The sequence below is a fragment of the Lineus longissimus genome, chromosome 3, assembly GCF_910592395.1.
Source record: "Lineus longissimus chromosome 3, tnLinLong1.2, whole genome shotgun sequence".
Classification (NCBI taxonomy): domain Eukaryota; kingdom Metazoa; phylum Nemertea; class Pilidiophora; order Heteronemertea; family Lineidae; genus Lineus; species Lineus longissimus.
The window spans coordinates 7738402-7766399 of NC_088310.1; the positions used below are offsets into that span (position 1 = coordinate 7738402).

The 27998-nt window shown below is 40.0% G+C and overlaps 1 protein-coding gene across 3 annotated transcripts in view; it reads right to left on the reverse strand.

The window, feature by feature from the left end:
• The window catches only part of LOC135485643 (muscarinic acetylcholine receptor M1-like), a 90402-nt gene that overhangs the window by 45374 nt on the left and 17030 nt on the right, over positions 1–27998 (reverse strand). Inside the window, exon 1 of one of the 3 annotated variants that reach the window (XM_064767923.1) lies at positions 2526–2603. The exons of the other annotated variants lie outside the window; for them this stretch is intronic. The gene's annotated coding sequence lies outside the window, so the exon portion shown is untranslated. Of the gene's footprint in view, positions 1–2525; positions 2604–27998 lie in introns of those variants that run through there. 3 annotated transcript variants of the gene reach the window in all.

The following is a 27998-nucleotide window of genomic DNA, read 5'->3' on the forward strand; positions in this document are numbered from 1 at the left end:
TTGCGACATTTTCATTCTTTCCCTCCTGTAGATTTCGAATCACAATATTCAAAAACTCCGCGGAGTCATCCGACTTTCTTCTAAGAGCAGCCACCTGAGCTTTCACTTCTGCCACTTCCACTTTTACTTTCTCACTAACGATGTCGTTCACCTTGCGTAACACAGATTCCTCAATTGTCCGCTCAAGCGTATTAATCTGGTCCGTAAGCTTTCTCTCTATATCATTGACGTTGCCCGTAAGGTTAAGTATAGCATTCATAATGTCCTTGTTACTGAACGTTTTCTGACCTGGGTTTTTCGGCGTCTTTGTCGCAGCCGTTGCACGAATCGGTGAAGACCCCCCGGCGGCGTTAATACAGGAGGGCACTGGTGATGAAACATCATCTGAAGAACCGGTAACGTCAGAACAGCCTACAGCTCCACAAACACTCACATCGGCAAGGACCGTCATATCACTTTCACCTGACACCTTTCGCCATTTTAGAAGCGACCCTATGTCTGTTTCACACAGGGTCTTAGACCGACCACGCTTATTTGCGCGTACGGGTGCATGCTTTGTCGTGCTTTGTGTTTGGTCTTTGATCGACGCCATCTTGTTATATTCCCAACTCACCAACGACAGTGATTAAGTCCGCCTTTTTCACAGAATAACAACACGCTAACCGACTGAAGCCAAGATATTCCAAACGTGCTGTTCCTTAGTTGATTTATGAGACCCCTGAAAGACTAGTTTGTGCACGTAAAATCGTTGTAAAGTTCGAAAATTCAGGAGCTCCAAAAACTTTCAACTGTTGTTGTTGTTGTTGTCCATGTTGTTCAACTGTTGTTGTTGTTGTTATGTGAAGAGTGAAAAAGCGTGTTCCGTGCCTCGCACGGCACTGCTTGTTGGTTTACTTTTCAACTCTACGCCGGGCCGCAGCTGCCCAGATCGCAAGATTTGGTATTCGCCTCACTCTAACAGGTGTCCCATTGGTCAAAGATTAGGAAAGCTATTGACTGTGTAAACGAAGAATGTTAATAGAGAGACAATATGATATGCATAATGTATTGCCAAGATTTCTTTTTGCGAAAAAATATATCTCCTCTGAGGTATCAATGGCAACTTCCATAGCCTTGTAAGTTGTATCACCACGAACTTTGATCTCCAATGCGCGTATACCGCGGGCGTTTAGCAGTGCCAAAGCCATACGGGAAAGGGCAGGGGTTCAACAGACACTATGCATTTGCATCTGGTGAACAAATTGCCCACGAGCGAACTGCACTCTCCGGACTGCAAGTCTCAATGTCTATACAATGCATGGATGCAATTGGAAAATTTTCAAATTTAATTCAAAATTTAAAATGTTTAACGAACGGCGTCGTTGGCCTTTGAACTAGAATCACTACAAGGAACTACCCCTCGCGATAGTCAGTCTGTACTAGCAAGCACCCCGCCCCCACCTCCCCCAAAAAATGAATAAAATGAAATGAAATGAAATAAAATAAAATGAAATAAAAGCATTTTGTTGACAATTCATGTTAAAGAAGCTAAGTCCAAACGGAAAACTTAAGACGAAAAAACAAGTCCATGAATGGAATACTTACCATCTATAGGACATCCAGGCATTTGAGACAAAGTGTTAGTACACAATCACTAATACGACGTAATCGAAAACCTATAGAATTTTTTGGATGGCGTCACGTCAAGCTAAAAGATCACCGTCGAAATGTCAAACATGTCAAAGAAGAAAATCCTACCTTTGTACGCGAACTTTAGTCTAATCCTCCCTTAGTCAGCAGTGACAAAGGAAGTCAAGATATTTGGATAATCCTCAGAGAATGACAATGTCTTTGATGATAATGTCAAAGATATCGCCTCTCACAGAGTAGGCCCTCCTGTATACTCTTGACTTGTTGATGTATCATTCGGTGAAGAGTTCTAATCTTATTACACGTACATGTATTGTAACAACGGTCCAGGCCTAGGTATATGGTGACCTCCAGGGGCCCGATTTTTTTATCTTTACGTTAAGGTACAATGTGTGTGTTATCTGCCTGGTTTTATAATGCAGAACAGCGAATATGAAATATTTTGACGGTATCACCATTGCTTGTTTAGGCTGGCATCCAACAAAGGCTGACAACATAGTATTCACCTTCTTACTGAGATCGGAGCCTTTAAAAGCAATGCTATAAAGGAAGTTACAACGCAACTGAAAACTCATTTTTGGTAGTAAGCAATAAAGCTATCATGCTGTGGTAACAATGCTACCAAAATCAATCTTTAAAACCTAACGTGATACAAAGGAGGTGTCTTGCTCAAATTTCAATCAAAATCGTCTTGGTTAATCTCAACAGACAACGAATAATCCATCAAAAGAAACAGAAAAAACCTCATCCAAATCTTTCATCGGCTTTCAAACTAATAACAGTTTTGTTTCTAAATTTGAAGGTATGATATTTCAAATTACAAAATTATTTTCAATTACATAGAATTCCAAAGAAAAATTAAAGGAAGGTGTATTTCATTACAAAGTTTTACTTACATGTACTGTCAATGAATGTCGTCATCTCATGACACAATCCAAAGTTGGTCCAATCCGTAAAAATTGGTATGTACGTACTCCAATGAATAATCCGTTGCAATGTATCAAAAAATGAATATCCACATAGAACAAGTGGACAGCAATCGCTCTGGGTCTTTGGCTAGTGACCAAAAACGAAGATAAAAACCAGCAAAGCAAATAAGAGGCTGATAATGTTGCCTAAACGAGAGTTTGGCAACAAGATTCGGTTAACAGTAAGAGTGTCCTTAGAAATACGTCACCAGATTGCGTAACAATCTCGGAAAGCCTGCTGCTGGTCCCCTTTAAGTTATCACCGAAGCGCCAAAATGTCAAGAATAACGTTATTTCGTCAGTTGCAAATTTTCATGAGTCAAATTGAGTCAATAAAAAATCGACATTTCATTCCTGCAGTGACGACAAATCAAAGAATCCATGAAATTGTAAGGGTGACTTCCCAACTTATGCCCATGGTAACGCCTCTTGTTGAACTTGGCGCTGTCCACCTATACTCGGGCATGGCATCTGACTGACCTATAGCCATGCAACTACGTACACATCACCTAATACCTACGCAATAGGTTCCTTCGCCTGGCAGCTGATGGTCTACTTTTACTGCGATGCTGCGCGCTAGTCAATGAAATAGTTGAGAAAGCTTCGCATTGCTTTGGAAAGTATAAACATTGATCCTTCCTGAGAATCATCACTGGCTTTCGCGCGTGGGGAAAAGAATAACAATCATGATGATAGTGGTATGATATGATGTTTTCTCATTTACACAGAAATGGATGCGGAAGAGGGATTGCTGTATGGTTTTCATTGCATCTTGAAATCACCAAGATAAAAGTTCTGGTTGGATGGGTTTTTAACGACGGAACGACACGTTTAGATACAAGTCGAGATCTTTCCTACAAAGCCAGTCAGCAGTTGTGTGTTTCAGAACACGGTCATTCGATGCCATTAAACGTAATCAATATTGAAAGACAATGTGTTCTGTTGACATTAAGTTGTCCGAGTCCATAATTTTAAGTCCCAGCTTTTCCTTTGTTTTTCTAGTCATTAATCAACCGGTTTCAGATCGGTGAAACTAGAGTACGTCTGTAAAGTACATGCACTCTAACTTTCTGTTGATGTAATTTTAAATATGCTGCAACAATTCCCCGGGCACTACCGCCTTGGTTCTGACAGCTTAGTTCAGTACGGCTGCCCGCAATCTGTCCCGGAATCCGCCCACCATTGCCCATGTTATCAAATTATTGGTCCCTGATCATGTTATATCAAACGATTGTTGGTAAATATCCGTGGAGCATTGATACGCTAGATGCAATTTCGTGCCCCATTTCCGTTGTCGATATCACATTTAGCACGTATCCGACATGTGTCATTGCTAAGCAGATTCAATACATTATAAAAATGGCTTTTCCTGTTAGCCGAATCACGCCAGGTCTTGCAGAAAAGTTGTTTTATGCCCTGAATTGTATTCATACTAACCCAGACATTCTCGTTTATTTTAGCTTTTGGCTCTAATTATTTTGCTGTTGCTATTAACATCCATCCTTAAATCGGATACTTCCAGCGACATGTACTCTAAGATGAAAAGGTAACACGAAAATATTGGCAATTCTAAATGAGGTAGTCAGAAGGTGAAAAACCTGACTGCATTTAATCTGCTTATACGCTCAGTTTTAAATTACAAAATGCGCGACCTAATTTCCTAAAATGAAATGAAGGAAACATCTCTTTTTTAATGATACACGTATACACTCATTGTATGACAGTATAAGACATGTAAGACGTGATGAGGAGGGATCATTGGCTGATAAGGAATCTAAAAAAAACGGGCGAAAATATAACGCCAGATCTCACCAACATGCACTGAAAATCATAATATTTGTTGAGATTGTATTTGATATGAAAATCATAATATTTGTTGAGATGGTTTTGATATGATTCACAGAAGAGAACATGAAATATGAAGGAAAGAAGATGCAACGCACTAGACTTGGTGTTTTCATAAACCGAGCGAAGCTTCAGTCACTTTTTTCAAGCTCACCTAATATTTGACTTATTTATTTGCAGTATTTCGAGGGAGATAGTTTCACGAAAAACCGAGAACATTGCAAACAAACAGTCATTTGAAAGGCGCGTAAAGTCAGCATTCTTTACTTGAATGTCCTTGCCAATTAGTTCGAGCTTTGATCTCTCATACCCAAAACTCGGCGGAATACAAACTGGTCCAGTGTTTATTCTCAGTGGCGCAGATTCCGTACCCAAAACTCAATTTATAGGAGGAAGTTTACTTCTCATATATTGAAAGACAGAATGTTCACATTGAACTGATACTTGCCATGAGATTTAAGAAAGAGGCCGGATTTGAGGATGCGAAACTGACCTCATAGGTCCGCAGATGGAGTATATACGTAGAGACAGTAATAGCATCTTTATCCATACAGCATTGATCAATCCACATACATGTTTCACTACTGCCTTCATTAATCCCACCACTGCTTCAGTCATGGGTATGATCGACTTTGTCTCGGGCACGCATGCTGGGCTGCATCTTCGACCGACCGCTACTGATGAGGAAAATACGAAGCGATTCAAGGCACTTCAAGTCGCTCCAAGATCTGGCTACCGCACGACGATGTTGAAAAATAAACAACGCAAAGCAACATTTGTTGAGTGGCAAGTTCTAAAGTTTCCTCAGAAGCGGGTTTGAGTAGAAATCCGGGGTTCAAATGATTCTATTATATCCACTTGATCTCTGAGCTACATGAATAGACGGTCAAGACATCTGTAGGGCCATATACCATAATCCGACAGAATACAATAGGGCCGGGCGGACACTTTTTAGGGGACATTTTAGGGGACATTTTCTATTTTTACACCGGCAATTTCACTGCTTAATCCTCATCCCAGGTCGAGCTGAAGTAAGTGTTGATAGCTGCAGCTCATCGATAACCAGAGTACTAATAAACAAGCACCCATGATACAACTGTCGCCATTAAAACGGCTGTCACCTCATGAGATCTGTAGTTCAAAGATTATCTCACTACACTCGACCATGATGGTTCGTACATGTACTCTCCTACGTACACGTATTCAATCAGAAATTCAATATTCTCCGTACGTCTTTTACATGACACGACCTGACAGCTTCCCCCTAGCTAACATTTCAATTAGAGCAAAGCCTGTCATAGTAACCGGGGCAGGTAAGATAGACTGTAAAGAAGCTCGGTTACAGTGTCGCAGCAGACGACAACCCTTTAGGGCTATCTTGGGGCCGTGCACCCTTCCTGAAAGTTGTCGAGGAACACGTCAACTTTTAATTTTCTTGCCTTTAATCCAAACCCCAAGTCATTTCTTTTTTACTTCGAAATGACATTTCGATTCTGCATGTAAAGAAACATTTTTTCGGCCAAATTACGTTATCTTGCCCCGGCCTTTAATACCAAGCAGTTAAAAGAATTCAGGGCAAGACTATTGGTCTATTGGCTTCAAACAAAGCCCGTTCGCACCTTGGTCGAAATTCCCTTTGTTCTTATTTCTATTTAAAAGCTTATGAGAGCAATCTTGATGTCATCGACCCCAGCGAAACAGCTTACATGGAGGTCGATTAGCTTGATCCGGCAAGCGCAAGTACATGTACAAGTAATGGTATGCTGTACAAAATGTTAGTGTTATTCAATTATCAAATATATACTGTCCTCGCGCAGTTACCTCGCTTGATTCATCATCATCAACTTTTTCATAAAGTGCAACTACGGCGCCATACATCGCACACAGGATGCAAGGTAGAAATGACAATGGTTAAGTCCAGAGATTGCACGAGACTAGACAGTTAAATTATGTTGGCCTATCATTCGATCGACTTCAATTCAATTCAAAATGGATTTATCAACGATTTCATAAAGTGCAATGTCAACTCCATTGGCCAGAACACAAATCAATCTACCGGAGACGGATCTTATCCCGCCAATACCGTGGTACCATAGACTTGCTAGATATACTCTATTATTTTCCTTGACAACGATTCAAATTGAATTTCGTAAAGTACAGAGTCATTAACATTGACCAAGAGACGATTCCTTTCGATGGTCGCAGTATAAACACATTACCATAAACCTGTCTGTTGTCAGTGATGCAACCTCGTGTCATAAAATCAACTAAATGCGTCGATGTTCGGGAATTTACATTGGTTTACCAAGAAAAATAGGTGTACATCAAATAAAATATGTCTTCATTTACTGCCGAGTACCACCATTAAGAAGTGATAAATATGGTTGCCAATGTTACCTGAATTAATGTGTCAGACTACAGTCAACAGATTAAAAATGAATCGTAGACTGTCGCCATTGTCAAGGTTTCTAAACGTCTCTCGTTTTTTTAATCAAGAATTATACAGCCAAGTTTTTTTGTACAAGTTCGTGTGACACGACTGTTTGATTAATTTGTCTAGATCCACGATTCGCTCACGGCGCAATGATGAAGCATAAAAAAAATCTACTTTTAATAATCCGGGTGAAATATACTGGATGTGCCAGAATGCATTGCATCTCAGGTACATGCATGTGTCTCGAGATGTGTGTACCAAGACGGGCATGGTGTCACTTGAAATACTTCAAAAAACAACAATTTCTATTCTGAAACACCTCAAACTTGATACATATATATCCAGGTAGGTCTACAATAGCAAGAATGCGTAACGGTACATTCCCTCTAGGTATAGAATTAGGACGATATCGGGGTGTGCCGCTTGAAAATAGAACCTGTAAAAACTGTGGTGATGAAAAAGTGGAAGATGAGTTCCATTTTCTTTTGGAGTGTACAAAATATAGCCGAGAGCGGGTGGACTTGCTGTTGGATATTGGTGAAAATGTTGGTTCCATGGACCGGAGCGGTGGACTGAATGCGCTTCTGTCGAGTCCGGCAGTGGCAGGACGTGTAGCTAGCTATATACGACTCATCTGCCAAATGCGTAAATAAACCGCCTCAAATCTTAAGTAGAATAAGTCGTATATGGTCGGACCACCCCTCCCTTTGCCGCGGTCGACATGTTGCGCTCCCGTTTACAAATTATGAATTATTGTGTCTCGTAAGCCTTTGCAGGCTGGCTTTTTGTAAAAGGTGACACGTTAATAAAATATATATATATCCACCGAAAATCTGCTTTTGATACATACACCAACGCAATATGTTCACGGTTGTCTTACCCAAACTAATGTTGTCAAAACGAGGCTGATACACAATCCATTATAAAAATTGAAATGTTATACTCGAGGTTTTAGAATCTATCTTTGATGTGTATAAGGAAGGATACATCAACTGAGATCACCGGGCCGACGTCTTACCCCAATAAGTTCAATTCCCCATCTTTATGACAGGCAGGCTTGGGAGTGTGCGATCTCGCAGCCTTGTTTGTCAGGATGATTACCGAGGGAGAGAAGGATAAGGCTTCTAATATCCCCATCCCAACTGATGTTATTACTCTCGAGACATCAATAATTCGCTTACCAGAATATGCATGCCGTGACCGATAATCTGGATGATTTAGGTTCGCTGGGGACCTGACTTTTTTCTGGTCACATGTATGCACATGAAAGATAGCATATTTGACTCTTTGTCGATATTTATGGTATAGCATGTACACAGTTGTTGAACGCTTGTTCTGTTGATGGTTTCGATCGGTTATCATTATCCCTTGCGGTGATATCTGACACCCGAATAGGCTGTCCAAGAAGCAGTGCTACATTGAGTTTGATATTATATTAAACTGAAATGTCCTGGTGACATTATGCTCACGTGAGGCAACAAAAGACACAAGTGAATGAGTGAACTGTAACCTTGGAAAGTATGTCATATCAAGCTAACTTTCGGTTAACAAGTAGAGATGCCTAATAGGTGTCACTATCGAATTTGATTTGAGTCTAGGACAAGTGATGACAAAACGTGTCACTGTCTGTGAAATTTTAAAGTCTGACCTCTATGCTTTAAAAGTCGGATCAAGGTCAAAATGTTTCAACCACAATATATATTTTGAGCTTGACCAGATTATTCAGAACGGTAGGCTAATTCAATAGGGTCATATTACCGTTCTAGCAAGTTACCTATAACGTTCTGATAGTTGTCGCAGGGGAGGCCGCCTTTAAGCAATCCATCTGTCTGACCATACTCCTGGTCCCCCAGCATCAGATATTACGCCTTGGGGCCACCAATATCCTGGACGATTGTATGTGACATGTCACGGCATTAACACATTTGTTATCCAATATAACATCAAGCAACATATTTGATAAAGGGCGAGTTTACCTCAGCGGAGTTCATACCCCGAGGGTGGATCAGTGATACCATTAGCGGGTCTCTATTCCCAACATTTGTAAATCTTATCCAGGACCCTGGGGCATCCTGCTTACGAATGATAGGATGTTCGCTCGTCTTACAATAGATTTTATCGACTTTGATCGAAGATTTGTGCCGGGTGAAAAGTGCAAGAAAGGCAGTACAAGGTGCTCTTTATGATCCTTTGTATAATGGATATCTGAAATGTGTACAATGTTTCACAATGCAAGACCCGAAACTTGGTATTTGGAGTTTAAAATGTTGACCAATCGGCTTTCACGACGGGTGCGGGGGGGGGGGGGTATATATAGTTATTGATACGTTTTTATATGTTTCGCCTTCTTGAAAAGTTCTGTTCTCTCTAGCTCTAACTGTCTATTGTAAGGAAACACTGGGATATGGGGAACAACCACAGCTGTTTCACCGAGACCGAGCTTTCCCACAAAATCTATACTTGCTAAGCAACAATTACCGGACTGCAAACCGTCATAAGAAAAAAACAAAGAAACAAATATACTGAGGACAACTTTTTTTGCGTTGACCTGGATGTAACGGGGAACAGCTTCAAGCGAGAAAAAAACGACTTCTGCTAGGAAAGACACACTGATCAATATAGCTCATCTACAAAAGGATATTTGGCCGCAATAATTTTCCACTCTGTCCGCCCGATTCTGCCAGTTATTCATCATTATTATCTATAAAATGTTCACCATCGTCTTAGCCAGATCGTCTGGTGATAGTGTCAAAAATAAATGACTTTCCCAAAATTCTATATCAGGTACAATCAATACAAGTCAATCTTTTCTGCCTGCTACTGTGAATACTTGTCTTTTCTCAAAGTTTAATATGTTAGGATAGGAAATCGTTTGGGATAAAAAGATATACCCGCCGCCAGTACATGTAACCCGTGATTACATTCCTCTTCTATTATACTTTTGGTCACGCAACGTCAACTCAAACCATATAGCCGAGATGAGTTATTTATTACCAGTGGAATTCTACTGACGGTCATTAGTTAGGCTACACACTCTCAAAACTACTTCCAACGGATGAATTTCAATTATAGCAATAGGCCTAGGCTGATTTTACCCGAGTAAACCTCATTGACATTCTCAATAATACAGTTTTACACCAACCAGAAAGCCGGCAAAACAAGGCTGCTTAACACTCCGCATTGTCCAAATATCCTCGATAACTCCTAGTGAAGCGGCGTCACTGACTCCCTGAGAGCACTTTTACACGATGGTAAATTTAACGTCAATGAAAGCTCGGGTGAGCATAAGCTTGTCGGACCTTTCCAGAATGCTTTTTATACTGTTTCTGTCCTCTGCTACCGCTATAAACTGTATTTTGTCTTGTCTTGTGGATGCATAAATATTGCTCTTCTTTCTTACATCGTGGAAATTACATTAAATGAATAATAAATAATTCGTCATCGAGGTTTATAAATCATATCACTTTATTTGTGATTTGCTGAATTTAGGTCAAGACCTTCGAAATATGATCCCGACGAGGATACTGAAGATGCAACAATGGAACTAACGCCCCACGAAAGGCTCTCCCCGTGCGTGATAATCAGAGCTTTTGATGGGTCTTCGCGATCTGTATACTAGTAGATGAATTATGATACTATGGATAGAGTGGACGACAGCGTCTCGGGGAAGGCAGAATAGGCAAAAATACTGGCACACGCATTTTGCTTTTATGAAACGTTCGCAAGGCTCTCGCCAAAACGTTCCGCCAAAGCAAGAAAGATCACACAAAGGTAGAACCCACTCTATCATGTCCCCTGTTATCAATTCTTTGTACATGTTTCACATCAAAAGGGGCATAGAGCAAGCAGAAAGCGGTATCACACCCTGGAACCACAATCAAGTTTTTCTTGAACCTTCATATGCTTTCACCACAGAGTTCAAACCAGGAAGAGAGAACACTAGCAAAAACAACTCTCCCGCCCAAGGTTTGGCACCGTTGTCAGTAGTAATGACGTTAAAAACATTTTTTTCCAATTTCCTCATTGCAATGCTATACCCTTATGCTAATAACCGATGATGACGGTGTGTTGAGAACGGCTAACAAAACCAATTAACATTGAGCTGACGATTCCTGCAATTTCGCTGAGGCAATGCTGGCTTGGGTTTCCTGTGCTGAGAATATAGAGAGGATGTGGGGCTGAATAGAAATGCAGCAAATTGGTAACAGAATGATCAAAAATCAAGTGGAAAGAGATGAGATCATGTGCACCTTGGAAAACACTCCAAATCAATACTTGTACCGTTAATTGCTGTTTTGAGTGTTTTTGTTTGGCGAAGGATGTTGCCATTTTTTAACAATCGCTTTCAGTTATCAGATATTTTGCTGAAAACTGAGGTCAGCTGAACATTATTGGCTCTATTAATTGAAATTGAATTGAACCCCAAATAACTTGAATCCGATGCTTATCGCACTCGATCAAGTCTTCTCAACTACAACCAAATCAAAGTAAGCCTTCAAAACAACCAACGAATCGAATCAGGGCCTAGCTTTACCCGTTTGGCTATACGATTCCTATCACATGGCTGAAAGTCACCCTCAACGCCAATCGCAGTGCCGTCATCACCCAAAGCCGCCTCCACGACAACCATGTAAACTTATGTCGCTTTGATGAAATCAACTCTAATTGCCGCATCTAAAGCAAGCGGATATTACTCCCATTACAGACAATTGTTGGAAACGATTTTTTCACCAATTGAACGAATTCCACTAATTTGCTGTCTTACAATCGATTGTGGTTGCTCCCGTTCTAATCTATTTGTTTGCAGCGATTTGCAGATTGTAGATTTCATTAAGAAAGGCTGCTTGATGCTTTCGGATGATTTGATTGAATCTAGTAACGAGATAATGAAGATCTTATTCAATTGATAGTCAAGATGAGATCGTCTGTCGGCCATACAAGTGAAGTTTTCTCTTTGATTGTCGGTGAACTGAGCGTGTATGGAGTTTTGATAACGCGAATTTAAATTCAAAATAAGGATGATATTATTCCTTAGCACGCGTGCGGGACATGCTTATCAATTCGTGGTGCGAATCGTATGCATGCAGGTATAAGTTCTTTACAAAGATAGTGTCAGTCACCCTTGCCGTTCCGGACACCATCAATTACTAAGTTTACAGATAAACAATATCACAGGACATCATCGACGTTAATTTTCAACTTAAAGGCCTAAGCTGTTCGTTAAATATGTAAAATTTGTAATTGAATTTGAAATTTCAAAGCAAGTTTCAGCAAATTCGTATGCATACTGCACTACGGCATCGTGTATTAAACTGCATTTCTATTTTCCTCAATGGACCACCAGTAATTATGGCCGATGCACCACTAAATCGCGATCATCCTCCGGCTTTCCTGTATATGCAGTCATGGCCCAACGAAGACTTCACTAACCTTGTGGTGCACTGCTTTATTTCTCGACTTTCATTGCACTGCAGCATCGCTCCACGTATCAGAATACAACACAAACAAGACTGGGATGAACGGCGCCTTCGATTATCCATAATGAAAATTCATAAATCAAGTCTTAATCGAAACGGCCGATCGGTCGTATCTATGCAGAGAAGTGTGGCAGCAGGCAAAAGAAAATGTCCTGCTTCATATGCCAATGACGTAAACTGGATCATCCCCTTTAACATGTAAATGTAGCACGACCGGACATTTACATGCCTATAGTTAGATCGGTAAAAAAATAACATTTTTTGGAGAAACCGTTGTCCGACCCTCAACTTCGTTTCTGTTTCACGATGATTATTAACCAGACAAAATTGAGAATTCTAACAATTTTGCATTTCCGTCAAGACTGTCTTATAGTTTGATATGAAAAAAACACGTCCATTCATCTATATATTACGATTTTCATACGTCATGTATTAAAAGTGGGCTCAAGTACTAAGGATCACACATGCTTTGACGTCTGTTACTTCGAGATTGATTCCTACAGCTGAGTTTAAAAGAAACTACACTTCAAGTTCCCGAATTGCGCAGGGGCAGCAGTTCTGCATTGAAAACAGTCATCCTCGGACGCAACTCAGATTATGACAAGATCGATTTTAAAAACAGATCCACTGTCATATAAAAACTGAGAAAGAGTCCCATCTCTCCAATACCACTGGGCTGGAAACTCAATCCGTCGTATTAAAGATCTACGTATGGATACAGACCGCGGAGCCGTCAGCACCGGGGCTCGATAAGCTACTTATTGGCTTTGCTTGGTCTCCGGAACACTGGGCGAGAGATCAGATTGCATGTCAATAGGGCAGCGCCCAACAACTCGGACAATTGACACTATACATATAAGAAGGCCACCAGGAAATTGGGACGCTGATATGACCATGCAATATTGATTATGTGCTATCGGTTTTCTTTTTTTCGCGTGGTTCGCGGCACTGCTTTTTCATCTGCCATTTTTATTTATACAGCGCGTCCATTTTGCGGATTATTTCCTGGCCGCTTTGCAAACCTTCAAATTCCGTCCAGAGGGATTTGAAAATGCTGCCATTTGCTTCATCAATAGGAGTCGGAAAATTCGTTTTCTCACATGGACTGTGATGGAAGCATCAATTAAACAAATTACCCGTATGATGATAAAGAATGCCTACCACGATCACCAAGAAAAGGAATGACTACCCAAGTTCGACTAACACGCTGAGCCCAAAAAAGATGACGCCCTTTCCGTTGACAGGGTTGCAAATCGAAAAATCATCTGTTGACAACGTATTTCTCTGTGCACATACATGTAGTTTTAAATTTACATAGTTTTAGATCTAAATGACGTAGTCTGAACGCATTCAGCGAGAAATCTATTGAACGATGGCACTCATTTCGTCAATTGATGACCTTTTTTGGGCCGTGATCGGGGACTGGGAGCTCGTTTCAACATAGTGCATATACCATGTCTGCTTCGGAAAATCTCTTTAAATCTCCATCGCTTCCCCCTTGCATCATATCCCGTCAATAGTAACAAAAACACTGAGTAAATGCACCGGTATTTTGTCAGAAAACATCGCTCGTCTTCATCCATTGTGTACTGTATTTATGACAACCCTGTCATGGCGATTAACTCTCGTCTGCTCCACTCAACCCAGTGAGCGTGAGATGAAATGTGCTTATGATGGAGAGGGAAAGCATTGACAATGAGATGGAGTGTATACAAGTGCAGACTACTTGATGTCTAGTTCATCGTTGTTTACTAATAGTCGATGGAGGGATTGGAAAACTACCATCACGAAACGTGCACTCGAGTCTTTCAGGGTATTGAGCCTGCAGTAGACCTTATGACTTGCCTAATGCTTGTTTTGAAGAAATACCATATTGAATTGACAGAGATCAGTTTTCAAGGAGATGCATCGATACGCGCCTTTATTTTCATGTAAGCTTAAATGTATGGGAGAAACCTTTCAACTTGAACAGTGATGTTTAGTCGACGAGGCGATTGGCAAACCACAGAAAGACAAGACAAGTTCTTAGTAATCTCCACATAAGCGTTAACGCAGCGTATTATGCAGATAACCTTTTTGGCAAAGAGTAATGATGTTATAAAGGTCATGGGCAATGTACGCCACGCGAAATGCTTGCAAAATGTGGAGATGTATACGTAGGCAAGTTCTTCATGCAATGGAATACGGCGAAGAGGAACGCTAATGCACGTTTTGAAAGAAGTGTCAGATGTGTAAAGCAAGTGTTTCGACTACATTAATACTTTTCGCATCTTTTTGAAATTAGAAGTCTGTGCACACTCAAGTCAATTCCTGCTGTTCAGCCTGGAGGATAGCGCTTGTAAAGAGGTATTACATATGATATGGTATCGAATCGATGTTTTCAACTCCTAACATTTAGTTAATATTGAGCTCAGTACCCTGCAGTTACGACACATTGGATGATATGAATAAAGACTAGCAAATGCTTTTACTTCAATTTTGTATAGAAAGGCCTAGTGTAAATGTACATGGAGTTTTAGATAAAAGCATTTGCTAGTCTTTATTCATATCAACCAATGTGTTCAGATACTTCAATGCAGGAGAACTAATGCGCATTAGAAACAAAAAACAATCAGATTGATATTTCCTCCTCTTGGTGGCCGGTCGTTTCGCTCCAAATCGTAGTCGTTTTGGTCACGGGTTCGACTCGCCGTGTAATCACAACATTATTTTTCTCTTCATTTACTTTTTATATTCATTCATGTACAATGTACATATGATATTATTAGTGTTATTATTATCATTATTATCAATAGGATTTTTATCTTGAAACCCTCTTAACCCGAACTTTATAGACTGAAGAACACACAAAGATTTCATTGATTGATAAACCACAATAAATGTCGTTTTATAGCTTGACAACGAAAAAGTCTTTAGAAATTGTATTCTCTTGTTAACTTTCATGCGTCTTCTTTATCAGACTTAATTTTTTCGCCCATTATTTTCTTTCCGTCTGCGTACGAACTTTCGAAATAACAGATGCAATAATTTTTAAAAAAACGCGATCACACTCGTAAACCTAAGACGATGCAGTAAAAAAATTGACAATTTGAACCTATTTAAGTTTTAAAAAATCAGACTCCGTGCGAACGTCAAAACACGACGAAATGATGCAAATGATAATCAGCCAATAAACAAGTCGATAAAAACTATAGAATGTGCGTTTCTAAAGAGATAATGATCAGTCCCCTCGGCTCCAAGGGGACGTCATCTCGCGTTCAGCCGAGGCGATGTAAAGCGACCACAGATTCTGCTACCTGAGCTGTATTCCGATGAGAACGCCTCGGAGCAGAGACAGGATAGGGTCGAACAGTAATTATCTAAGGTTGCTCTGCTAATGATACAAAAAGCATAAAGTAAGCTAAAGGTTTTTGGCGCCAGATTACAATACGACCTGACATTTTTACTGGGGGACATTTTCGACTGCTGCGGGGTACACAGGTCTGGAAATCGATCATGGTGTACGCCTTTCCTAATTTCCGCTACTGTTCGTGTAGTAGTTTTCCAACTGCGCGAATACGTTTACAAAAATACAGACTTCAACAATGCCTTTGTGCAGACAAATATACAAATACTATATTTACCAAGTTTCAGCAAATTCGTATGCAAGGTAACTGCATAAGGCACTGTGTAATGCATTTGTTTTTTCCTTGACCACCAGCAAGTACAAACGGCGCGCCCCTTTAAAGTGTTAAAGGTCAGAGAGAAGAAGGGCTAGACTAAACTCCTAATAAACTGATTTAACATGAATCGCCATGACAAATCAGATCCAAATGATGTTACAAATCAAAGGTTGTTGTTTTGCTAACACCAATGAAATATAGACTTTGGAGTACTGGCCTATTAAGCATCGCGGAATTCCTGACTCCCCTCTCCCGCCGAGCATGACTCGGGATAATCATATGAGAGGGTCGGTCTCGAGACGAATCAATCAGGGAAACCAATGCTTAATTGTCTGGATAACAATCAATAGATCTCGGTATGTCTTCCTCGTCAATTACATACCAACAATTCTCAGAAGTCAATTAGCTAAGTATCTAAGGTCAAGGTCATATCGAGATGCCTGCTGTCTGGAGACATTTTCGGCCAGGGCGTATTCATGTCTTCTCAAAGGGATTCACAGGATGCGGTTAATACAAGCAGCCCATCGATTGATAAAGAACCCAACTGTTAAAACCTTGATGAATAACTGGTAAAGCCTTGATGAATAATTTCCTATCATTGCCAGCGATGGCCAGCTTGAACATAATTTTTTGAAATAACGGGTTAATAATCATGACCAGCACCAGATGGAAATATGACGCCATTTCCCTTTCTTTCGTACATAAGATGAAAACCAATGATCTCTTCGCATAGAAAGATGATGAGATTCAGGCACTTTTATGCTGTTTTCTAATGAGTTGGATATCCTTCTCGCAAAGCGGGTTAAAGCAATCATCTTCAGAACGAATTGCAGTGAGTCTATACCAAAAAGAAACTCACGAAGGTCAGAAGTCCGGCGGAACAAACTCTAGATAATCGATGAAATGGGCCGCCGTTCTTTGGTGACGGACAGCACGCTACACTGGTCTGATAGCGAAATCAGAGTTCCATTTTGATCACCTATTGATCATATCAGATTCATGGCGGTGATGTATAATTAACTGGTAGGAATATGATTCTGCTGCACGGTCCCAAGGGCTTGGGGAGACTAGTCTTGATCTTGCGATATGATGGTGCATGTATCTTAAGCCGGATAGCCTGCTGAATGACATAGAATGTAGAAGTTTTAAGACATTAACTTGATTCAAGATTTGATGACGAATATACCTGGATCTCTTCGAATGTGACAAGTTTCATTTCAAGATATTGATTAGAAAAAAACCCCTAGACCCGCATAGTCACAAAGGGCTTTCATAAGGAAACATATCTTCTCTGCATATTTGTAAATCAGAAATAGATAGAAATGAGCACCGCAGTTGATAAAACCTAATTTTCACAAAGATGGCACTCAACCACCTTGCGCGACCATCTCCGCTGTTCATTGGTGTTGAGCGCATTCCAATCAAAGCTACGCAAATGTCCGTAATAGAAAGATAATGACCGGATGAAATATTGGTCAGCACCAAGATAAACCTTGAAGACTATCAACATATAACTAAACGGACCGATTGTAAGTCGCCGTTATCAACTTAACGGTAATATATCGTTGATAATTGTTTCTTTCTGTTGTATCGAACAACTAACATCTGAGTAAAACCCATTATCAGAGATTGCGTGAGTCTGAATCACAAGATCGTGATGTAGTCCCAATAGATCGATAGCCTATCGTCTATTCCGCTATTGGGATGGCTGTTCGACTCTACCAATATCCGGTTTTGTATGTAAAAAACCTAAACGAATCCAGTAAACGTATGCTGGAGTATTAATTACTAACATTTTATCATAGTTGGGTCGAATTCACCAATGCAAGATTAACAGTTCTGTAGGCGCCTTTCAAGTTAACCTGAGTCGAAGCCATGATGGGCATTTATCACAACACTGCGCAACGAAACGGAAATCTTTAGTAAATTTAATGTCTCTTGATATTCCATTAGTATTGTGTGGTGATTTATCGTGTATATAAACGAGGGAGCACAAAATAGATACGAAACGGGTAGGGTACTGGGCAGAGGGTTGATTTGGTAGTAAACTTCGATAGTTGTTTGTTGTGCATTTGCTTTACGAAGAGCTACGTGTGACGATGAAACGAAGTAAGGTGACATGGCGGCGGTAAATGTATATCATCTACGTAACAATGGTGTTTTCGCGCATGACCTGATGACACCACAGACCTTCGTTTTGTCGTTCGTAGCACAGTTGCAAAATCTGCCTGTCGATACGAGGACGAACTAAATGATGTGAGATATACGAACGCTTTGGTATGAGGAGATATACAACTGTCCATTCTGTCGAAGTGAAAACCTCTGAACGGTGGATGTTCAACTGCCTTTCGATTCCCGGACGAACGAAATGATGATGTCCGACAATACTAATCCTCAATTATTTTGCAGTATGAGAAGATATCCTAAAACCGTCCCATCTGTCATTAATAGTATAAACCTCTTTTTTGAAATATGTTATTGATAAAGTACTGTGGACGTTCACCCGAATCCGATATAATTTAGAAAGTGCTTTTTCACCCTATTCAGCACAATAACACCAAAAAAATTGAAAACCATAATTGACTTCTATATAGCTGTAAGACGCTTGTTAAAAATACCGAGAAAAGAAATGAAATTGAAATAAAAATGCCAGTGTATGAGGTGTTGTGTCATTGTGCTAAGGGCATTTTAATGGTGTGACTTCTTGTACTTTATCATCAAATTTGCGTCTACTTGTCTGATTACGCGAACGAAAGGTCTGGTGTTTCAGCCAAATGGTCACGCGCGCTTTAACTAAGTAAGGGGAGCCAACGACACCGAATGTCAAAAGATTATGGTTTGAGGGAACTTCTCGACACATATTTTTTACTTTTCTGTCTGATTAGTAATGCTATGTAAGAGCGCCAGATAGCGAGGTGGAGTTTTTTATGTTTGGTCGTGTCGATCCACCTTCTGAACTTTAAAAAAGTTGAAACGTTCTCGTTGAAAACGAGAACGTCTGGATCTTGTCTGGATCTCGTTCTTCGGCCACTATCACTATCAACGGCCTTGCCCCTACAGAGTGTAACTCGTTTCTTGCTTGTTGGATTTTGCATTTTTGCATTTTCCATGTTGTACTCGAGTATGTTTTGTCTTTCGAGTTGTGAGCTTTATGCCTAACTTTCGTATTCGACTGATTATAACCAAGTTTGACGACCGACATTTTCATGACCCAAAACCCGAACGCGAAACCACCATTGACGTTGACAGATGTTTATAATCGCCTCCCCGTTAGTGTCGTTGACAATATGCTTAAGCTGCTTAAGTTCCATCACAGCCGTCATCCAACTTATGATGTGGGGACGTGTTTACCTGTCAATGACTGCTCTGTGATAAATGCCATAGAACAAGAGCCTCCCCGAGTGTGAGTGTACAAAAACTCTTTACAAACCGCAGGTTCTAAAGCACTCGTCTATATATTATCCGCTTTGAGAAACGAGACATGCTAGTAATCAAGCAGTTGCGAGTCCTCCAGAGGTAATGGCTTAGTGTGATGCTCTTGTCAGATAGTTGTTCAGACAGTCCTTGAATTTTAGAGTAACCTGTCCATTATCAGGTATGCTTTTTCAAGCCTGACTCCAGTTGAGTCCTATAACTAGCTAGGAAGAAGTGGTACTTAAATCTTGTCTGCATCACGTGACTATGGTAAATCATGTGACCAAGTTCCACAACTGGTCAGACCGCGACAAAGAATAAATATGTTGTTTTAATCACTGTTTTACGACCTACTTTAATTCTAGTTTGCGGGATTCTGCTTGAAAGATCACAGAAAGGTTTATTTGAAAATCTGTATGAGATTCCGCCAAAGATAGGAAGTAATTAGAGTGCATCCCTGGCGCATCATGTTTGATATAAAAATGGGATCTAAATTGACAGAAGGCGAAACGAAAGGTAATTAGCACTATTCGTATCGACTTTCATGCTCTTTTAAATGGCGTATCATTGTGATACGATTGAAATACCACGTTAAGGATGCGATCAAAGCTGGCCTGATCAGAAACCATGTGAAGCCAATCAATGAATGAATAAATGAACATGAATGAACTTTTTTACACCCGGATTGTAAAGAAAAAAACTTTTTACTACTTTTCACACCCTTCTTATCGACAGGTGGTATTTCAGACAGAGGCTGCATGTGGGTCACACCAACATCCCAGCATTTATTTTTTTTTGGCTATTAAATTATTAGTTATTTATTTATTCACTTCCATATTTTTTGGATGTTATTTTTCTTCTCATCGGGATTGTGCATCTAATGTCCTCATACAAAATCAAGTTATTCTAAATCATCATTATTGAGGCCGATTCGCCAACAAACCATCATTGTGTATCAATCGATCGATTTATCGAACATTTAAGACGAGATTAATCAATTAATCTGGCAAGGGTCGATAAACACAGCGTTCATCAGTCGGGCATCAGCGTTCAATGGTAGTAACAAAACCACTTGAGAAAGACATCACTGATTTAATGAACGTATTGGTAAAGTTTCATACTACGAGTCAAGAAAAACATGTCCTACTTTTGATTTTCATAACAACAACTAAATTTGACCAAATTCACTTTCGAAACCAAATTTGACCATATTCGTTATGACTTATATTGGGCACATGGACCAGGAAATCTGCCAATTTCCATATAGAAATAAAGAGGTCATTCAAAAACAAAGTCAGGTAATTTTTTTTTTACACGTAGTACGTTTTCATTGAGCATTGACCGATGCGACCAGATAAATCAAATCAATATGAAGATTTTGCTGGTCCTGATCTGTATAATGAAATATAATAAAATTCGATGATGGTCAAGCGAAAATGTCGACATTCTTTACAAGACCGTTACCATGCTCACCCAGCATTCAAGTGGTCTCAATCTGAATGCGATTATTCAATGAATTCTTCTCAACAGCCTGCTTGGCTTCTAGAGTACATTACAGTACAACCCAATAAAGGCATTCCGAGAGAATGGGAAGTTCATGACGGCCTTTCATCAAATAGATGTTGATACACCGTTACACCTGGGCTTCGTATCAATACTTTGGCCCGAATACCATACTTTTCTCACCAACTATTCGAAAAACTTTCGTTGTAAATGCTTGCTTTATGATCTTTTGCTTCGTCATGCCGCCTTGGCAGAGATTATGGTTAGGTGCTTCAAAGCAGTTCATAGCCATAACAGCAGGTCAAGTATCTCTTAGATCCGAATGTACGCATCAGTTAAAAACTACCATATTTATACTGTACATGTATATGCCATGGGAGAACCACTTCTGCGAGGAAACTATCGAGGGACTCAGAATTCAGGCATACGAGACGACCCGGAACCTGGACTTGGCACGAAATGCCCGGAGTTCAGGATTTCGATTCTCCAGAGTGCTTTTGAGGGTACCACCGCCACCGATACACCAGGCCTGGCTGATTCTGCATCTCCTGCACAAAAAGCTCAATAAACCAAATGCTACAAAAAATGTTGAAACATTTGCACAAATGTCTAATCAGCTTTAAAAATCCCCGGTTTGCATGGCGTGCCTTAAAAAACGTTGCACGGATAAACCTCCTCTGACCTATCCAGCGGATCACACATAGTACTGTATCGCCCACAGGTACCCTCGAATTTCGAGATACTGCGACCCTTGGATCACCTGATATTGCGCTTTTAAGTTGGAAACTGCCGAGTAGATTCTCCGTAGTAAATGCCATTTGGATACTCTATGACAAAGCGTTTCTTGGCCATCTCGAAACCCAGCTAGCCTAATGCGATTTGGCTAGTATTTTCATTTCTAAGGGATGTTCAGGACTTAAGCAGGGCAATGTAAGCTCCAGTGAATCACAATGAATGCACCAGGTCTTGACGACAACTGCAACCAGGAGCTTAATCTATAGAAGATATATTTAAGGGGATTGGGCAATGATTCATACGACCAAACCTGCGGGTGTGCGCATGTAACACTAGCGATGTAAAGAAGATGAACTCTGCGATATGATTCTGGAAGATAATTCGAGAGCGGTTCGTTATATAGAACCTCGAGGCAAAATGCACCATCATGGCTGCATGATAAGCATTTTTGTCATTTTAAGCAAAATACGACCAAAATTTGGAATTATTTCAAAGAAGATTATTGTTCATAGTTATAATGTTTGGTTTGGTAGAAAAAAACCTGTTCTTGTAAGTAAAATGCAAAGTAATGGAAAAGTGCAAAAAATTTTGAATTTTGCAAAATTGCAAAGTTGCAAAATAAGATACCGGCGCTAGTAAGGTTTACAATGTACATGTACATATTGGATATCGTATGGAATATTTCAATTTGCATCTAAACTCATCTTATAGACTTGTACTTGTGTCTCTAATCCTATTTTCCAAAGGTATACAAACGCCCACTTACCTACAACGTTGTCGAGTGCATTAGTTTAAGTAATAGAATAACGTGGTACGTTTTAAATAATTCCGATACATATGATAAAATCCCTGGTATTACTAAATTTCTCAACATTTTTAATATGTTGACTCTGGATTCCATTCGATACGAGTATGGGAAGTGAAGTCTGGATCCCGAGTTTAATTTTTTGTTATCACCCGTTCGTCTGCCAAAAACTAGGAATTATCATCGTAGTGGCGTCATGAACTGATTCCAGAACCCTGAATTTATCGATTTCATAAGATAATATCATGCCAATGTCACCTACATGTATGATGTAGTTGCATTTAAAATGATATTTCGTGGGTGTATAACCTCTGTGAGTACACATTGCCAATGGCATGTTAGAGAGAATGACGAGAAAACATATATTGCCCAAGTCCCAATGCGGAGCACATCGATGGTGGGTGTGTAGATGGGTGGGGTTTGAATTGACATGAGAGGAGACAGACCCAGCTTGACGTAATTCCCCGTTGATATAAACTCTGTTTGAAATATATGCCCCTAATTATGTTTTAATCGACGATATCTGGGCAAGGTTGTTGGCAAGAGCCATTTTGAGAAAAATAAATTACATGTAATAACATGACGACAATTTAACTTTTTTCAGGTCTAAGAGTGAATACAGGGAATGTCATAAAAATATCGATTGCTTTATTCACGACATTTATTTTTTACAGTAAAGGCAACACAATATATTAATGTCATCCAGGCATCACAATGCCTAGATTTGGAGGCAATTTGGCTCAGCTTTGCCTTGGCCACGCATTACACAGGATCATCTACGCAAGATGCACATACCTCTAACGGCAAACTTGAGGATGACATCATCTCGTTGACAGTGGGAGGGGTGAGACACTTGAGTTTCTGAAGACGTCACCCTGTCTTCGCATCATCCTCTCACGCACATAAAAACATGGATGCCTTTGTAACCGGAGACGTTGGATATCTAAAAGCTCCAGGATACGTCAACCTTTGATTCAACTTGCAGTAATAGGTTATTTGAGAATCAGGTTTTTTTAGCCAGTTTTTCTTCATCTGACTTGTTTATCAGTAGTAGGTAGCTTTCGCAGTCTGTACGATCGAAGGACGAAGGACGAAGGTCTGTGGCGTCATCAAGTCCTTTCCTAATTCATATACGTGACACACGTAAGTCTTGACTTACTTGACTTAAACCCTATTACTCAAAGTAGAGCATAGGTCGCCCAACAAGATTTTCCACTTCCTTCTAGTTTGTTTTCTTGCCAGCGTTTCGGTAACCTATAGATTATTTTACGCGGCAGTGATGATAACCCTGCGCACAACTCCCAGCCTAATTTTGGTATGACGTCTCGCCTTCGTCGTAGGAGGAATCGGTGAAATTTTCAAAAGAAATGGTCTTTACATATTTACTTCGTAGGGGTTACGAAACTTGCCTATTATGACTTAAACGATAAAGGAATATTCCTTCCTGTAAACCTTTGTTGTCTTTTTTATATCTGTGCCTCTGTCTACCAAAATATTTAATCGTCGTACTTTTTAGAGTGAGATTATTAAACTGCGGGGCTGTTTTCGCTCTCGGGTTCTTTTCATTTTAACTATCCAAATGTCTTTGTTGTTGATGTTAAGGATCGACGAGAATACTCAAATCCGTCATCCTCGCAAAGCCTCGTGAAATAATTTTTTACCGGACAAATAATTTTGACAATACTATGGGTTGACGTGCTATATTTATATATTACTACATCATAGAGTTATTATTTTGACTAATAATTCAAATATATATATACAAGATGACCAAGCCATGGAAAACAATTATGATTTGCCCAATTTTGCAGGCATGATGGCGGCGAGTGAAATATACCTTGCCCCTCAGGATTATGGTACCACTGGCAAGGGAAGGACTATGAGCAATACCTTATTTCATAGCCTTTGATAGTTGGTTATATGATCTGCCGGGGTAATAGGTTAGCCATGGAATTTCGCCATTTTCGAATTCCAAATATCGTTTTTTGCGCCTATAGTATTATACCCGTCGTAAAATTGTGACCCATATAGCCTTCCCCACGAGCAATTATTAAATTTAAATGATCAAAATGATTTCTATATATAAACACGTGGCATAAAACATTTAACAAAATAAAAAAAAGCATTGTATTTGTTCAGATAAACCATGCCTCAAATTTACAACAGTTAAAATATCGTATAGGAAAGTTTACCAAATTTAATAGCAAATATTGAAAATTCGATCAGGGAATATCAGACAATGGTGTTGCGGGGAGCAATGTCGATATGTTGGCCGAATTTAGCTCCAGCTCTGCTCGTTCATGAATGCTCTTGATACAAAATCTATACGCACTTGAATAATATCCCAAGGCATCTAAACTAATACGAGCTCCGAAATGTGTTCTCCGACTACGGAGGAACCATACTGAGCTTCCTGCGTTATTACCTCCGTATAGCCTCCGCGCCATATTGACGCACATTGTCTGTATACACTGAGCAATGTCAATACATTGAGGGTCAAGATGCAGATGAACCTGCCTCAGTACATTTTGTGTCGTGAAAGTGAATTTAAGCATTTGACCAAATCTCGTATTTTTCGTCGCACTAAGGCTGCTATTGCAGAACACGCATTTTGGCTTGGGTCAATCGTTTAACTGTACATCAAGTAGATCTCAGCTCTATTTTTCATGTCCTTCGTTTTTTCACACTAAATGGTTCGAAATTATGTTCCAAGAAGCCCCAGTATAGGCTTAAGTTGCAAAGTGCAGGGGAAGCATCCACTGCTTTTCAAACTGGTATCGTATTAACCTCAGAATCCTCTTTTTCTTAGTTCACTCACACAAAGTGAGGACTTTCTCATTCATGCCTCTTCTTAGAAACAATATCAAAATAGTGCCACTACACCCTCTTTACTAAAAGCCCTCCCCTAAAACGAAGAAAAAAGCGATATCAGCACTATGGGCGCATTCCGCATGCAGTCTCTTTACAACCATAACTGGCATCGATTGTTAAATCTATTGTAAACATTTTCAACACTAAAAGGAAATTAAAACAGGTAATGCAAAAATCATAAAAAATCATAAAAAATCACCAGCACGCTAACGGTATTGTTAAATTCTGAGTAGTGTTAGAGCACTATTAATGAGAAATCGCTTATACATGGTTCCAACACAGATTCAATAAAACTACAGTACATGTGATTTAAAATTCGAAGAAATATTTCGAGCTCATGACAAAGAAAGAAAATTTCATGTCTTATATTTGTAACAGGCAGTAAAACGGAGTTTAAAAGTGGATTTCAGAAGTCAAATTTAATCTAGCACTTTGTCTTTCTCAACCGCAACACCAAAGTATTGAAAGAATCTGATATAAACTAGGTCAGTCACCTGATCATTCTTAACCAATGGGCACTCGCAAATGTTCGGAAATTCTCGGAATACTTCGGGAAAGGGCCCCAGTGTTGCTGTAGCCTTTTCATCTTTCACACCAACAGATATTGCACGCTGCTAGCGAATACAGACTCTTGGTGCATCAATGGTTTGTTATAGATAATAAACGCCACTTTTTTCTTCTGAACTGATTATTCGAAGTAGGTGTGCAGCAAATTCTAAACCTCCCTCAGCGTTGAAGGGTGTAATTTCAGCAGCGAGGTAATCACGAATTCGATTTGGATCAAGGAGACCAGATATAAAAGTCGCTGGATCCTCGCCGAGGTTTCAGTTGGGAAGCGAACTTATCCATGTTGTGCTCGAAATATGAATAAAAAACACCACGGGAATTTCTTTCCTTGAAACACAGCCGATGATGAGGATGATTTGTTACGTTTTTTCAACACAACAATGGGCATTGTGCTCAGCTAGGCATTTTTTTCGAAGGGTCATAGAATAGTTGGCACATTTTCCACATGCAGCCCACGAAAATGCACTTTATATGTTATTGAGATGGGGTGGGGCACGTACCTTCACCAGGTGAAACCTAGACATTCCTAATTGAATTGTTCGTCTATGCTGCAGCGGACTCAGCTGGCTATATCTCGCATGATACGTCAACTATTCTTAGCTGGTAAACTGCAAGAAGGCAGGAATTTCTAGCCAGGTCAAGCTTGGTATGAAAATAGGCCTTTATTTGAAACAATTTCGCCAATAGGAATCAACAAAACATTCCTTTTTTTCTCTTCGCACCAATATCACATACATTGTACATATGATTCAATGCCCTGCATAAGATCCAATTAATCGCAGCTACCTCGCATATATTAATTTCCTAGGCAAGCTCCTATGATAACACCAAAAAACAACAACGTCTCTTACCGAAAATAAACCAAGTCGTTAAATTCTCATTTGCTCTCAGAATACACCGGAAGTCGTTGTACAGGAAACCCACATCATTACCCATAGATTTATTGGTGCAATTGTAGGCAGTTAATGCTAAATGCTACGATATATCGGAAAAAATCACTGCCGGGTTCTTTTACTAGCATATTTTGTGTTAGCATCAATCAAGAACAAAATATTTAAAGGGGAACGCAATTCGTTTACATGTACATGTATCTGTCAGATACTGTTGGTCAAACTAAATCTATTTCATATTTCTAACGACGCCAGGCGACGCAAATAGTTAGTCATGATGCATGCCACATGCGTTATAAACCAATGCTGTAAGCTTTTAAGACCATTCTTCACCCTCAACAAGGTTGCGCAGTCTTCCGATGCAGTGGCATGGACGACTCCACGATACAACAGAATGCACTCGCGTCTATATTGTAACTGATGCGGGCCGTTGAATTCACAAGACGCGGCACCAGCTAATAAATGTTGCAGTTCAATTCAAGATGATAACAAGAGACCGCCCCCGTCTCGCGACATGTTTTTATTCAAGAACGGATGTGAAAGAAGTCACACCAGAGTGTGTTTACTTTCAGCTAAATCGTCATAAGACGACAGCAGCACGCTCCGGCGACTGCACTAGCGAAACCAGCCGCAATTTCCTTAGGTAACAGACGTTTTAGTGCATGATTCTGTGAATACCAAAAGCATAGAGCACGTATATTTTACATTTATAAATATGAATTCGCATTATTGATAGGGCGACGGGTTTTTATTAATAAGTCGTTATGGCACTCAGACGTACTGCTGACAGTCTACTCTGACAAACGGGGTTTCACGGCATGAAGACACTGTATATGGTGGGGTCAACTTATTTTAGAAAACGTTCTTCAAGACGTTTTGTGTAAATACTCCTTTTTCATTTATTTTGCCCCGTGTGCATTTCCACTGTGCTCGGCCGTATGAGAACCCAGTCATGGCTAAATTCTTTTGAATAAGTCGTTACCTGGGGAGCATACATTGAACAGATTTTAGTCTTTCCGTCACCTTTGCCTTCGAGCAGTCATGGCTAAATTCTTTTGAGTTAGTCGTTACCTGAGGAGCATATATACATTGAACAGATTTTCAGTCTTTCCGCCACCTTTCCTCTCCCTACATGAACATGCAGCCTACACCCTCGCTCCAGAATCTTTCCATACAAAGCCGGTACCCTAGCTCCTGA